At 38.5% G+C, this 15,778-nt stretch overlaps 1 long non-coding RNA gene across 1 annotated transcript in view; it reads left to right on the top strand.

The window, feature by feature from the left end:
* Positions 1–15,778, top strand: part of LOC125799251 (uncharacterized) — a 131,409-nt gene that overhangs the window by 56,730 nt on the left and 58,901 nt on the right. Inside the window, exon 3 of the long non-coding RNA XR_007438085.1 lies at positions 11,474–11,568. This is a non-coding gene — a long non-coding RNA (uncharacterized LOC125799251). The remainder of the gene's footprint in view (positions 1–11,473; positions 11,569–15,778) is intronic.

Raw genomic sequence — 15,778 nt, 5'->3', positions numbered from 1 at the left:
CTATATAGTGAATTACCCTATGAACATGAAACTCAGTATGAGGGCATGGAGGTTCTTCACCCCCACTCAGTTACTCCACTCACACACATCCATGCATCTGATTGACTGACATGGTATCTGCTGTTTATCGTGGTCCTGTGATAAATGAGCAGTTTGGCAGTAACCTGATATAACTCTGCATACCAGCATAATAACCAGCATATGGGCACAATGGCGCGCAGTAAACAGTGTCTTCCGGCTTCTCTGAGGGCATGACCCCAATGTGACCCCCACTTAACTGCTAAACATAGCTCGCCGAGCCGGAGCACGGAGACGGAGCCATCCATCATTGTGTCCTTAAACGTATGTACCCCACTTCTTAACCCCGAGTTACACAACATGCAAAAACTAATATATATATATATATATATATATATATATATATATATATATATATATATAACTGTATAATAAAATTACAGTAACTGTAGTTTATCTTGCACCTATGGATTTCTAATGCATAGCTCATACCTGCTCTTCTCATATTGTGAAGTGTGATCAAAGAGAGTTTAAAAGAGAGTCAAATGTCTATTAAATTCATGCAACCAATACCGGTACCTGTAGTGAAGGTGAGAAGGCAGGGCTTAAACAGACATTTTTAATTCTGTATTAATGTGTACACAGAATGTGTGTCAACTGTAAAATGTAACGCTGATGTGCAATCAGTGGGAAATCCCAACATTTTACACAATTTACATTTAAAAATCCCCAAAAGACAGACATTGTGCACAATAACAAGCAAAAATGAGGGAAAACTTTTTACTGATAACAGTCTGGATGGTCCTTTTGTTTTTGGTCTGGAGCACATGCTGCTCTTGTTCAATTAGATCTTTCTTGATGCAGTGGCATCTAAGGAATCCTAGATAATGGGTGTTCAATTTAAGCTTGTGCCTTTGCTATTTTTGCACTGAGATTACTTTATTTGTAATATTCACTGTAGAGAGAAAAGTATGCAAATCACTTACAATTTTCCTTCACACAGTTTGTTATTTAAACAAATGTTTAAATAACATTTATGGTACTTTTTATGGTGTGTTTTCCAGGCCTGAAGTGCAGAAAAGTGTAAAATAGAATAGAATTCATGTACTGGAATAGTAATATAATATAATTTAATTAAGTTGATTAAACAAAACATAAAAAATCTTCAATATCTTAGGTTTATACTGTCTGCAGTACATAAAAGATGTAATTATTATAGGAGCACTTGCCATATTGTCCCAATTGTTTCTGATTTAAGGTTGTACTTATATGAGTGCTGTTCTTTTTTATATTACTTTGAAATCTCTCTGTCTGATCAGTAATTTACCTGCCTATCAGATCTCTCCTTATTTGTTCCTCTTTCCTCTGTCCCCTAAAGCCAATCTGTGTGTGTGAGTGTGTGTGAGTGTGTGTGAGTGTGTGCGAGTGTGTGCGAGTGTGTGCGAGTGTGTGCGAGTGTGTGCGAGTGTGTGCGAGTGTGTGCGAGTGTGTGCGAGTGTGCGCGAGTGTGTGCGCGAGTGTGTGCGCGAGTGTGTGCGCGAGTGTGTGCGCGAGTGTGTGCGCGAGTGTGTGCGTGAGTGTGTGCGTGAGTGTGTGCGTGAGTGTGTGCGTGAGTGTGTGCGTGAGTGTGTGTGAGTGTGTGTGAGTGTGCGTGAGTGTGCGTGAGTGTGCGTGAGTGTGCGTGAGTGTGCGTGAGTGTGTGTGAGTGTGTGTGAGTGTGTGTGTGTGTGTGTGTGTGTGTGTGTGTGTGTGAGTGTTTTTGTGTGTGTGTTTTTGTGTGTGTGTTTTTGTGTGAGTGTTTTTGTGTGTGTGTTTTTGTGTGTGTGTGAGTGGTTGTGTGTGTTTGTGGTTAATCTCTGTCTCCGTCCACACTGAGGTGGCCGGAGGGCATGATTGCAGCATGCTCTCTATGCCTCCTCCCATTCATCCCAGCCGAGGCCTTTATTACCAAATCCTTATTGGCTTTGCCTTCGACCACACCGAGATTAGACAGGCTCACAGTGGACTTTCATTTCCCCCTATGCTGTGATAATGCCACCCACCCCACACACCTTGTCCCTGCCACCTTTCATTAAGGCATTATGAGGTTGTCTGGCAAAGACGCTGGCTGGTCATCCGCAAGGGTCTCAACTCCTCATACAGGAAATAATAACCAATCTGCTAATCTCCCCTCATCTATACCAGCCTCTGAGCACCACTGTGCAACAGACTATAATATATATATATATATATATATATATACATGTATGTATATATATATATATATATATATATATATATATATATATATATATATATATATATATATATATATATATGTATATGTATATGTATATATATATATATATATATATATATATATATATATATATATATATATGTGTATATATATATAAAACTACATCCAGTGCACGTTTCCACTGTGTGATGCTGCATCCCAGATGCACCTGAGCCTGAAGAAGAAGTCGACACTGCTTCTGGTCATGGTGAACATGAGGCTTCTTCTGTTCTGCACAGTAAAGTTTTTAGCGGAATTAATCTTGTATGCTGCTTGTTATGGACAAAAATTTACACTGTCCTCAAATTTTGCAGTATCTACCAGTTTAATGTTGCTATCTACCCAGTACCATTTATTTTACTCCAATCATTAATACACAGGTTGGATTATTAATGTAAATGAATTTAAATTGATCCCTTTTTTATATTACAAAATTGGTGGTTATTCCACCAAATATTGATTTCTGAACTCTTAAAACTTAATGAATATGAACTTTTATTTTACTCAAACATATACCTGTACATAGCAAAATCAGAGAAACTGATTCAGGAACTGAAGTGGTCTCTTATTTTTTTCCAGAGCTGTATATATGTTGCAATATAAAAAAGATATTAATTTTCCCCACACTGTTCTCACATTTTACAGTATCTACCAGATAAATGATATCTACCCAGTACCATTTATTTTACTTCAATCATTAATACACAGATAGGATTATTAATATGATGTAAAATGTGAAATTTGGTGAAAATTCATGCTTTTTTTTGTAAAATAGTTTTTTTTTGTCTTCCACCTTTTATTAACCCTTTACGTCATGTTTTATTTATTTATTTGTTTACTGCTTAGCATTATTTCCAACAAAACTGTGAAAAGTGTTCTAGCTGCATAATGTTACCCTTAAGCAACAAACAAATAAACCCTGTTTTAGTAAGTAAACAAAAAAGTAAATGTGATGTTTTGAGACATTTTGTGACAAAAAAGAACATTACAAAAATTAAATGCATGGTGTAATAATCCAAAAAGTGATTTGTTGCCTGAGGGCAACATCATGCCATAGAGGGTTAAGGCATTATGAGGTTGTCTGGCAAAGACGCTGGCTGGCCATCTGCCAGTGCACATCCAGTGCACATTTCCACTGTGTGATGCTCCATCCCACATTCACCATAGCCTGAAGAACTCTGGTGTAAAATTGATATATGATGATGATATAAAATGATATAAGATGAAAAAGAGTACTAACACTTGTTAAAATAGCCGCAGCTTTCCGAGATCCAGTTTACAGTTTGTCCAAACATCCTTTAGAATGAATGAAATGGGGCATATTTTTCCCCTGCAGATAAATCGCTTTTTACACTAATACCAAGGTTCAAAGTACCTCCACACCTCACCTGGTAGAATCCGGATAGCCCTGTCTTTTAAAACAAGGCATTAATAACTTTAAAATTGCACAAGAAGCTTATTAAAAAACACTGTTTACAACCTGTAGCATAACCTGCATCTCCCGGCACCTCCATCTTTTAATTTTTAGCTTAAGATGGCGGCGCCGTCTGAAGATTAGGTTATGTGTGGAGTGGAGGTGGACAATTCCACAATGTCAGTACTCTTTTATCAAGTTTTACTACACCAAAATCAATTTTACACCTGAGTTCTCCTTTAACATGAGGCCTCTTCTGTTTTGCACAGTAAAGTTTTTAGGGGTATTTGTAAATGCAACTCTGTACTGTTGTGCTTTATTTGTATTGTGAGTTTTTAAGGTAATCAGCTACTGATAAATGATGGTTCTTAAAGCAGTGCTGTCTGAGGGACTGGAGATCACGAGTGTTCCCTCTCTGGCCACCACAAGGGTCTCAACTTCTCATACAGGAAATAAAAACCAATCTTCTAATCCCCTCCTCATCTCCACCAGCCTCCAAGCAGCTGCCATGCAGCAGGCATCAGTATGTAACCACATCCTCACCACACGTCCAATCAAACAATGGCTCGCCATCGTCCCTCTTCATGCTTTGCGGTAGTAGAGTTTGGGTTGCCGTTTGGCCCAGGCCTTGGTTTTTCTTTTGGCCCGAGAAAGCAGCTTTCGAGAGTGAAAAAGGTTCAGAGCCGAGCAGTTTGAGGTTTGGTTTTCCTCCGTCGATGACCCTGCATTCTTGCTCATTCACAGTGTAGGCAGTTCATTGTTTAATGTGGTCTCAGAGTGCTGGCGAGATACCATGGAAGTCATCTCCGGCCAACGCTAGACTAATCCTCTTTCATTTTCAGGAGTAAGAGGCATGTTGCTTTGCGGTGTTTCTTTGTCGATTGTGGCTTTCTCATTGCGAGGCCAACAATTTGGTGGTTCTGACTTGCATCACGAGCAATTTTTCAGACGTGTATTTATATCCGAACTGCCCTGTGGCTCTTGGAGCACGTTTTGGCATTTTGAGAAATGGCTGGGTTTTGATGAAGAATGTTTTAGATTCCTACTTTTTTCTTTTCCTCTATTTTATTTTTTCCTCTCCTTTTCATGTCCTTAATCACTCATTCCTATTCCTCCGCAGAAGCATAACGAGTATTTGTAGCATTTGGTTTGATTTGGTGATGCTGGTCATGATCGTCACGATGGTCATATTGGTCGGCCAGCTTGGGTGTGCTTATTAACTAGCATGCCTAGTTACATGTTATAAGATTCACAGCATTGAAGATTTTATCTTTAAAACTTCCAGTGCGAGTAAACATTGCATGCAAATTTGTGTCCAGGGTCAGTCATGCGCCTGATCTTTCTATGCTGTATCTGAAGAAATGCTAATTTTGTCAAAGCACTACTTTTTCTTCTCAGCTCACTTAAATATATATAAACCCAAAACAGACTGTATATACAGTGAGTCAGGAGGCTTTATTATTTATTGCTAAATGTTATTCTTTATACTAACAGAGTTTAATACTTTTATTCTGATGCATTTTTTATGTGCTGCATCATTACAAATTAAACTTAAAAAAATTTAGGAGTCATTTAAAAACCACATTATTACTAAAGCCAGAGTGATAGATGTTCTGCACTTTTACTGGGTTTGATGAAGCTGCTCATCATTGAGTGAATCAAGAGATCAAGCTGATCTTATAAGATAACCATGCTGCTCCTGTTCTGCCTTAAACACTGCTTTCTGTAATAACTACGTAACACAGTACTGTACTTTTACTTTCAGTACTTCAGTACTACATTTCACAATAAACTACCTGCAATACTTAAATACAAAAATGTTGATTACTTTAGTTCTTTTTGTGCTTTTACTCAAGGCTGGCTCTCTAGAACTTTATACATTTCTGGTGTTTTGACATTATCAGACAGCAGTCACTGTGGTTGGAAACAGTTTGACCAAAGATTGCTATAGATGCTGATGCATATAGACCAATCACACCAAGCAAGAATGCAGAACATAAAGATATGCATACACAATTTCAAAATCCCAAGTGGATGCATGTCTGAGGGTGTTTTTACACCTGTATTTGGTTTCAATGGTCCGGATAAGTTGAGTTCATTTACTTGAATTATTTTCTCCCTCTCTTTGGTTTGGTTTCACACAGGCATAAACCTAAATGCACCCAAATGTGCACCAATAAACCACACGAGCACATTGTCTCCTCTGATTGGTCAGAGCTGTCTGTTTTGGGGCAAGAAAGTAAATATTGTGAGTAGATTCTGTGTTTTAGTGCATATATCTCTGCAGTGTGAAGCTGCTTTAACACTGAACACTGAAACACTGTGCTTTCAAACACAGTGTTTTTTCTCTAATGGGACGTGCAGCACAGAAGTATATGTAGTAAATGAAGTCGCGCTGCTTCGAGCGTGTAAACAGCGCAAAGACAAGTTCGTAGCTGTGGTAATTAGCATTATCTGGCTAATATGTCAGATTAAACTGCACCTTATCAGTTTAGCTCAAATAAAAGAAGTATATTTAATAGCTGGGTTGGATCGAGACCGCTCCAGAGTTTTTTTTTTTTGGATCAGACAGAGACCACCTCCACTATCTGACCTAGTCTAGTTATTTTGATCCGCACCCGAGTGTGATTACTGTTTTCACACCTGCTCAATCGAACCGCACTAAGTGTACAAAGAACCAGAGTCCTTTTTAACCAGACCAAATAGTGCTAGTGTGAAAGTTGCCCTGAGAAAAAGAGAACTAGAATAGCTAACAGGGATAACATGAAGAATTACCCCAAGCTTGGCTGATGTATGGCAGCATCGGTTGAGACATTAAAACATTGGCAGTGTTAAATAGGTTTAAATGACTCGAGTGATTTTAGTTATTTGGGCAGGCTTTTGCGTCCAGCCTCAATCACTGCCCGTTTTGCAAGGTGGCACAAAGTGCAAATATGTATTGTGACCACAGCTTATAGCTTATAGAGTGCAGTGTAAGCCCTGAATTTGTTGTACAGGCAAAAAAGGAAGTGAACATGCACATTTACTGTAGTGATACACGGCTCACATCTGTAAGATGATAAGCAGATGCACAGCACAGCAGTACAGATACCAGAGGAACCCATGCTCATGCAGAATTCCACAGTGCTGAAATAGCATTACTCTACTGAACTGGCATATTTAGACGGCGGCATAGAATTACTGATATTTTAGTGGATACAGAGGTCAGCTGTAAATCATAAAATAAAGCTAACAAATACACTATATGGACAAAAGTATTGGAACACCTCATTCATTGGGTTTGTCTTGTTTTTGAAGGAGTGACTGTCTCTATAACAGTGTTGGCTGGCATTAGGCCGGAAGTTAGTACACTGTAAAAATGAGAAAAAGTGAGAAAACTCAGATACTTACTCAGGTAATAGTAAGGAAGCATTTTAGGCTCGACAGCAAGAACAACATAGTGACATGTATTCAGTGCCACGTGGTCCTTGCCTACCACAACAGCACATCTTCAATTAATATGTATTATTAATTATGTATTATAAAGTCTCACTAACAAAAAAAATCACTTTTTGTTAGTTGGCCTCATTTAGGCCTAATTTGTAAGTAGTATGTAGATGTCTTGTTATCAGTCATATAAGCTTGCAGTAATGCAAATGTGACAAGCTGGGTCCACAAAACACAGTAACCTGCTCTTATAGCCTTTAACACTGAGGGCAAGCTGTAGTTCACTATTATATAATATTGTATAATATAATATATATATAAATTCCAAGACAAGAGAGCAGCAGCCTGTGGGGAATGACTACACACTGATGGTGAGTGAGGGGTGGGAGAACACACCCAATATGCAAATAGCGTGACCAACATCAGGTGAAAACCCCTGCAGAACTGCTCATCAGACCCTGTTTAACTGAAGAGTCAAACTGAGCATGTGCAGTAGTGCAAAGTAGTTGGCTTGGCCTCAACTAGGGTTCAACTACAATTTGTAAAATTTGCAAACACATACAAAACTTAATAATGTAAATAAATTAGTTTGCTGTAGTTTACGGTGCAATTTAATATTTCTTGTTCAGCTGATTTAAAATTTAAAAAATCACATTGAGGAGAACAATTTTAAGTTTAGTTTTTTTTTTTTTTTACAGTGTATGTTCATGTTTATCTGCTCCAGAAGTCATGTAATATTGGTGTGAATTGGTGTTAGCAATGGGGGGACTTAAAATCTAAAATATTAAATGCAAACATTTGGACACAGTGATTCTAATGAAAACATGTAATTGACTTCACTCAGTCCCACAGCGCTTCCATTTTCAGTCAAGGTATAGCTAAGTGGCATTAATGGATTTTTATACCATCAAAGAGTGCTCTTCTCAGCAGGCAGATGATGCGCAATGAGAATAAAAATGCTCAGCTCACTTTCCTGCATCACTTAAGGAATATAATGAGCTCTTTATGATGCTCCCATTGACAGTACGCACGTTGTTAGTTCAGCAAATGTGACAGCCAGTAACGTTAGCATGCCATTGAAGCACGGCAGCTCAAGCTGATACTTAAATAGTGGTGCTACATTAGCACAGCATGGCGTGACGAAGAAAAAAAAGAGGCTAACCATTTCAGTATGCTCCAGACATACTGCTATATGGGCTGTAAGTGAGCTGTTTGAAGCGCTGTTTGAAGGTGCTATCAGTGAGACTTAAAAGACTGACTGTTTAGTATGCCTTTAGCATGCTCCACTAAGGTGCGTTAAGTTAGCATGCTAACTATGGCTGGCTCAGAGGTAAAAGTTACTACTTTATTTAAAAAAAGGCACTTTTCTGTCATGATGTCAGTTTTGTGCAAATGCTACAAACGCTGTGGTTTAAAATGTCATGCAACGGGAACTAGGATCATGTCCCATGACTTTTGCCATATCGTGTGAAAGCTAAAGAACGCTGCACTGACTCTACCTGTGGGATATGTACTGTATATAGAGTAGGGGTGCACGATATGACCCTAAAATTATATCATGTTATTTCATGGTATTTTTGTGATAAGGATACCCTTCGCGATATAACAAAACAGAATTAAAAAAAAAAATATTTCAAGAATACACTACTGCAACAAGATGAAAAATACATTTTATTGTTGCATAAAATATGATCAGGTTCACCCCTAACTGAGATATAAAAAAAAAATACAAGAGTTTTATCAGATTTGTAACAGAAGTAAATAATCCAGAATTTCATGATACTAATAATGCACTACAAATATCTTCACATGTAAAGGATTAAAGTAAAATAAATTATACTGCACAGATATAATCTGTCTCTAGTAGATATATAATGTAGAAAAAGGTAAAAAAAAAAAAAAGTAGTACCCTGATGTGATAATTAGGGATGGGTTATCTGGCACGATTTTTTAGGGTATAATATCGTTTACGATATTGAAAAATGTTGTCAAAAGGAATGTTAAATCCCTTTAGACAGGAAATTTGTCCATGCATCTGAAAACCACTATTAGGCGTTGCTCCAACTCATTGCCATGAGCACAATGGCAAGTTTTCAACCTCACTCACAAGATAATGCCTCACAACTTACTTATACAGGTATATATTTTCTCAAAGTGTCCTCTGAATATCAGCAAAAAGAAGGATATCCAGGTATCCAACAAAAGAAGGATAACTTTTTTTAATACCCTTAATTTTAGGAAAACTACAAATAAGCAGGTGTCCCAATACTCTTGTCCATATATTGTATATTAGGTGTTCTTGATTTTCCCATGTTTCATATGCTTCCCTAAATTCACTTCAGTGGGCGTTAAGAAAAGCAATTAGCCAGCTGGCTAATCTCATATATATATATCTCCATATATCCAGGATTAAAGTAAAAAAAAAAATGTAATGTACTAAGAATGTTAACTGTAACATTCAAAAAACTTTCTACTAACCAAAATGTTTTATCTGGAATGATCCCTAGATGTAAATTGTCCAATGGACGCTTTAAAAGTTCCTACAAAAATAATGAAAACTGCAAGATAACCAGTCTGTTTATAATCTGCTACATTTTTTAGTCGTGTAGTGTCCCCAAGGCTCAAGGCTCTCATTGCTGAATGCAGTCAAATCCTTACAACCATGTTTCACAATTTGTAGACAGTAGAGACAGTTACTCCAACAAAAGAATAACTTTTTTTTTTAAATCCTTCATTTTAGAAGGAACAGTGAATGAGAAGGTGTTCCAATACTTTTGTCCATATATTGTATCTTGGGTGTTCTTGATTTTCCCATGTTTCGTATGCTTCCCTACATTCACTTCAGTGGGCATTAAGAAAAGCATTTAGCCAGCTGGCTAATCTTACTATCAGACATGGGTGGCATAAGGAAGCTACATCTGAAAGCTGCTTAAATCCAAGGGAGTCTAGGCTGGTTTAGGTCTGGATTCAGTTTCGCCTCTCTAAACGCCCAGGCTTTCCATCTCTAACAACCTTTTTATTACAAAAATTAATGACAGATATGGCTGCATCAGCAATGATGGACCGTAACTAAGTGGTTTGCTCTATTTATGTGTGTCTGTATTTGTATGTGTGTGTATGCATTAAGAGTTGATCCATTACTCCCAGTTTCTCCTGATCACCACCAAATCCCCACCATTAATCCCGTAGACTGATGATTCACCTCAGTGATGCACTTTATCAGATTTCCTTAAATAGGCCCACACGCCTAATGCATCTAAAAGCACCTCGTAAGCAATTTTACAGGAGTTAAGTCGTTTTAGTCCAAACGCACCAAAATAAGAGAATATCTGTGACTGGACTCTTGTAAGGCCTGACAGTGAATAATCTGTTTTACACATTTTCCCATTTGAACTTTTCCCATTTCCTTCCTCAAAGCAGTGCTTTAAAGCCGCCGCTCCTTCTCCGAGCAGAAGCCTGTCTCCATGGCCTGAGCAGGAGAGATTAGCTCAATCTCGTTATGTCCAGCACTGCGCTTTCTGTGGCCTGCTGCCAGAGGTTTTGTAAGGCTGCCTTTGACTCCTTGTAGGATTAAGGCTGTAGGCTGGGGAGCGGTGATTTATCGTCCGGCAGCCCGAGACAGGGACACTGGTCAACAATGAGCCTGTCGTAAACTGCAGACGTACAACAAGCACTTCAAATAACACACACACACACTTGCTTTGTTTTTTTGTTTTTATATACAAAGACCGGTTGACATATGGCCTATTTTAATTATACACTGTAAAATGTAAAAGATTATATTTTTGTTTAGGGTTCTAGAAAACAGTTTTAGTCAGGGTATTGTGGTAGTGTGGGTGGAGTGGTCAGGAGGTACCTCTGCTGAATAGCAGCTTGATGAAAAAGATGCGCTTGGAGCAGTTGTAAGCTGTTCAGCTGATGTGAGTTTATTGAGAAAAAACAAACAAAACAAAGGGCAATACACTACGTACACTATATACTAGGAGTAGGCAGAGATAAGTGGATTTTGCTACCACTAAGTTAGAATGTAAGGGAAACAATAACCCAGTCCTTAGCAGAGTTCTCAAGCTCTTTAGCTCCAACAAACATGCCCGTCCTACAGAACTCGATCAGCCTCTCCTCTCCCATAATGCACACCCTGTACCCCTTAAATACCCCCCAGGCTAAACCAAAAAGAGTACATCGGTAAAACAGCTACCAACAATTATACACACAACAAATATACACATAACTGGTTATCTCCTTTCATACAACATACTAGGACAAATAGTATAGTATAATAGTAATAAACATATATACATTATATAAACAATTCTGCTTTTTCCCTCCCCACACAGATAATCTGGAACCCCCAGCATTAAAGATTTCTTCCCACCCCATTAAGGGTATAAAAGCTGGGGGACCTGCGCACTGCCACTTCCTAAGGAAAAAGGTAAGTAACAGGTTAACCTGCACAACTGAATAATAAAATGTCTTTTAGGATAGTTGGTGACTGATGTGGGGACCCACCATATCACAGATATGCATTGGTTGATTAAATTCCACATATTTTCATATATTAGAACTTTACACTTAGACTTGTATTGATTAAATGAGATGTATAAGTGGTAAATTTACATCAAATGCATTTATATTTAAGGTTGTTAGCAGCTGCGCTTATCCAGACTCATTTTTTAAGAGTACATAAAATAATACTTTTTTCGTAGCTCTAAAAAGTATTGACACTTGATGTAGCTTTCTTGAGTGCTCTGTGCTATCTTGGGTGTTTCTATCTTGGCGGTGGGAAATACAGGTGCACCACTGACTGATTGAAACCCTTACAACAGTCAGTAGTCATCAGCCGCTCAATCCAGTCTAAGCCATGCAAGAGCACCATGTGTACTGTGTGGCCTCAGAGGGAGTACACCCCTGCTCGTTAAACACACGCACACACACACTGCAAAGAACAAACCCAACTTTTGCCTCAATAATAAACAGAGTAAAGAATGAAAAAACATAGCTGTTCTCTTAAATGAGCATCTTCAGTATCTTCTGCTGAGACTCACTATGCGCCGCACTGTTAAGATACAAACGCACCAAAATCAGAGCGCACCTGCGTCTTAAGTGGAATGACACCTAGCACACTGATTTCACTAATTTCACTTTACACCCAAAACACTCTCATGGATAATTAGGTGAATTAGTACATGACTTTTGTGCATTTTTTTAAACCCCTCACAATACCAAAAATCAAAAAGACCAATATGCCCTAAACCCATCTGAGCGATACGCAATTGACTGGTGTGTTATAGATAAAATAAGGCTTTCCTTTTTTAAGGTTTTACTTACAGGACTTAAAAGACTTTTAAAAATCTACTGCTAACATTAGACTTGGTTCCCAATATCTCTGGACACCTTTAGAGGTTCAAATGATAATCTTTTTTGAACATGAAGCTGTTGTATATAGCGCTTTATTAGAATGAGTTCTGACACACCCATGGAAAGAGAGAGAGAGAAAACCTCTCTCTCAACCTAGAAACCATAGCCAAAGGGTGCACAACATTTTGAGATGTGTGAGTGTGCCAAAGATAATCCTACAAAGGATTTCCCCTACATTTCCTGCATCCTGACAGTGTATATAAACACACACACACACACACACATATATATATATATATATATATATATATATATATAAATATACATACACACACACACACACACACACACAAACCTTGGCTCAGACCTCCAGACACTCCAAGGTTCTCTTTTGTCTGATCCCAACCTTCTAAAATGAAGGCAGTAATCTCTAGTGTTTCTTTTATTTTATTGTGCGCTGGAGGACGGGCCACTTTATAGCGCTGTGTTGTGTCAGAGTTGAGGAAGGTACAAAATAACTTGTTTTCATCACTGCCAAACGGCTGTCCTGGGCCTTCCTGCTGATCAAAGCACTGCTGCAGGCCTACCTGCTAAGTCTTGAGTCATACCTGGCTCCACCGCAGGGCAGCTGAAATGAAAATAACTGCTCTTTGTCAAGCTGTAAGCCTTATGGCAAACACGGTTCACTCTGGTTCAATGAAAGGTGCACAGTTTAGCGTCTAAAACGCGTCTAAAAATACTCTGAAGATTCTGGATACAGACATACAGTGAGCTGCCTCAGATCGTGATGGTGAGTCTACGAGATTTCACTGACATGGAAAAAAAGAAGCTGCAGCTTCTCGCTGGTTCAATCACGATTCGTCTGAATGGCGTCCTACATGAAACGGTTGTCTATCCGCGTACATCTGTGCTGAGATTGACAGCATCGCTTCCCTCCACCTCATGAGTCATTAAGATGTAAAACGGGTGCTTTTCTCTTCAAACCGGACTGATGGAGATGTCATATTTGTTTAGCTGACTCTGCCCGGCTGTTGAGCCGAGAGGCTTGTTGACAGCTGACAGGATGATATGAAGCAGCGAGCGAGAGCAGATATGATTGCGAGAGATTCTCCGGTGCTCGCTTAAACAAATAGGCCTAATTTACACATGAGATGGAAAAGAAAACTCTTTTGGCAGGTAATTCAAGAGGATATTTGTTCTGGAAGTTGAGCAAAGAGGACGAGGCTTGAGAACTCTTGAGAATACTTTTATTCTGAGTTGTTTAAGTATCCTCAGACATACATTAAATTATTTAAAAAGCTATTTTACATAATGTATTGTATTATGCAATGCTACAAAAAGGTAGATTTATTCTGATTTTGCATGTATGTCACATTTCAGATCTTCAAACTGAATGTAAGATATCAAAAAACAACGTAACTAAAGAAAAATAACAGTTTTAAAGATTATTCAGTAGCCATGTGTAAGATTGTAATGGCCCATTTAGTTATGTAATCAACCAACCATTTACAGACTTACATACAGGTAGCTGTGTGATTATGATATCATAAAATACATGCACATTCACTTTTATAATACCACATCCTCAAACTGCAGGGTAATTTTCTATCAAATTATTAGAAATTGTGTCGCAAAGAACTTCTCTACATTTGCACAAATATGCTTAATACATATTATATGATTTGCAGTTTTGCCAAATAAGCATAACCTGCCTGCCATATACTCAAAGAAGTATTGAGAAAACAGTTTTGCTACATTTATATGTATATTGCTTCTCCACATTATGGAGGTTAAAAAAGACAAACAAGTTCATATTCATACATTTTAAGAGTTCAAAAATCCATATTTGGTGGAATAACCTGTTTTTTAATCACAATTTGTAATGCATCTTGGCATGTTCTCCTCCACCAGTCTTACACACTGCTTTTGGATAACTTTTTGCCACTCCTGGTGCAAAAAAAAATCAAACAGTTTATCTTGGTTTGATGGCCTATGATCATCCATCTTCCTTCAGATTATATTCAAGAGGTTTTCAATTTGATAAAATCAAGAAAAAAACATCATGAAGTGGTATCTTATATTTTTCCAGAGCTATGTGTTTTCTGATGATGAGGTTGTGACAGCATGCATTGCCACCTTTCATTTTGACAATGTTGGTTGCCCTCTAGGAGTCTTACACCTGGCATTAAAGTGCGCCTTTGGTTATCAGATCACAGTCAGATTTGACTTGTCTGCATGAAAAGCCAGGTGTAAAAAACGCTCAGGGTTCAGATTGTGAACGAAATACAGTTGGATCACCCAAACCAATCATTTCTCACCCACATTTAAAACAAATGTAAACAGAATTTATGGTGAGATGATTATAGTGACTTTTGGAATCTCTTTTTTCCTAACCAAAAGTGGATTATCTTCACTTTTATCAAGAAGACGGTGCGTACGTGCTCCCAAGAGAGGGTGCTTTTTTTATGGCGGGGGTGCTGAATTTGACACAACACCAGCAAGCCCACTGAGCTGTGAGTTATGTAAGTGTGTTAGGGCACGGATTGTTTAAACGCAGTGTAAGTGCATTCAACCAAACCATGCTTGGTGTGAGTACACCGTAACACGGTTCTGACGTATGGACTGGTGTTCGCTTTGAATGGGAAAGGAAAATTGGATCTCATCTGGTCACATTAGGACACATTTTAATGACAAGTGTAAACAGAATCCAGTTTATATCCAGACTTTATCCAGATAGAAAATCCATGTAAAATCGCCGGTGTAAACAGGCTCTATGTATCTGTCTCTCTCCTGGTTTCTCTCTCTCTTTCTCTCTTTATCTCTTCCAGTGATCATGTTGCATTAGATGACATTTTTTCAGGCATTTTTCTTTTTCCTTAATTAGGAACTCTTTCCCAAACACAGCTTTCCACATCTGCTGAGAACACTGGTTTGTCATGTGAATGGCCAGCCTCATCTGCACATGATTCATAAGCACTCATGCAGCTGGATTTATTGCTCTGAAACGAGTAATATGTGACCAGCTCTAATTGGTTAGTGGTTTTTTACAGTCCGTTCAGGCTTAGGGGGCTTTCTGGCTGGAGGAGTCGAGGCCTGACTTCAGCATGAGTGACGTTTTTCATTTCAGCAAGCTGCTTTCAGCTGCTTTTAGATGACAAGTCTCTCTCGCTTAGTCTCTCTCTTTCTCTCTCTCTCTCTCTCTCGTTCTGAGCAGGGGTGGCATGGGAGCTGAGAGCACAGCTGTTAGTCATTCTCTCTCTCTCTCTCTCTCTCTCTCTCTTTCC

The sequence above is a fragment of the Astyanax mexicanus genome, chromosome 3, assembly GCF_023375975.1.
Source record: "Astyanax mexicanus isolate ESR-SI-001 chromosome 3, AstMex3_surface, whole genome shotgun sequence".
Taxonomy (NCBI): domain Eukaryota; kingdom Metazoa; phylum Chordata; class Actinopteri; order Characiformes; family Acestrorhamphidae; genus Astyanax; species Astyanax mexicanus.
This window is presented reverse-complemented; position numbering and strand designations above follow the sequence as displayed.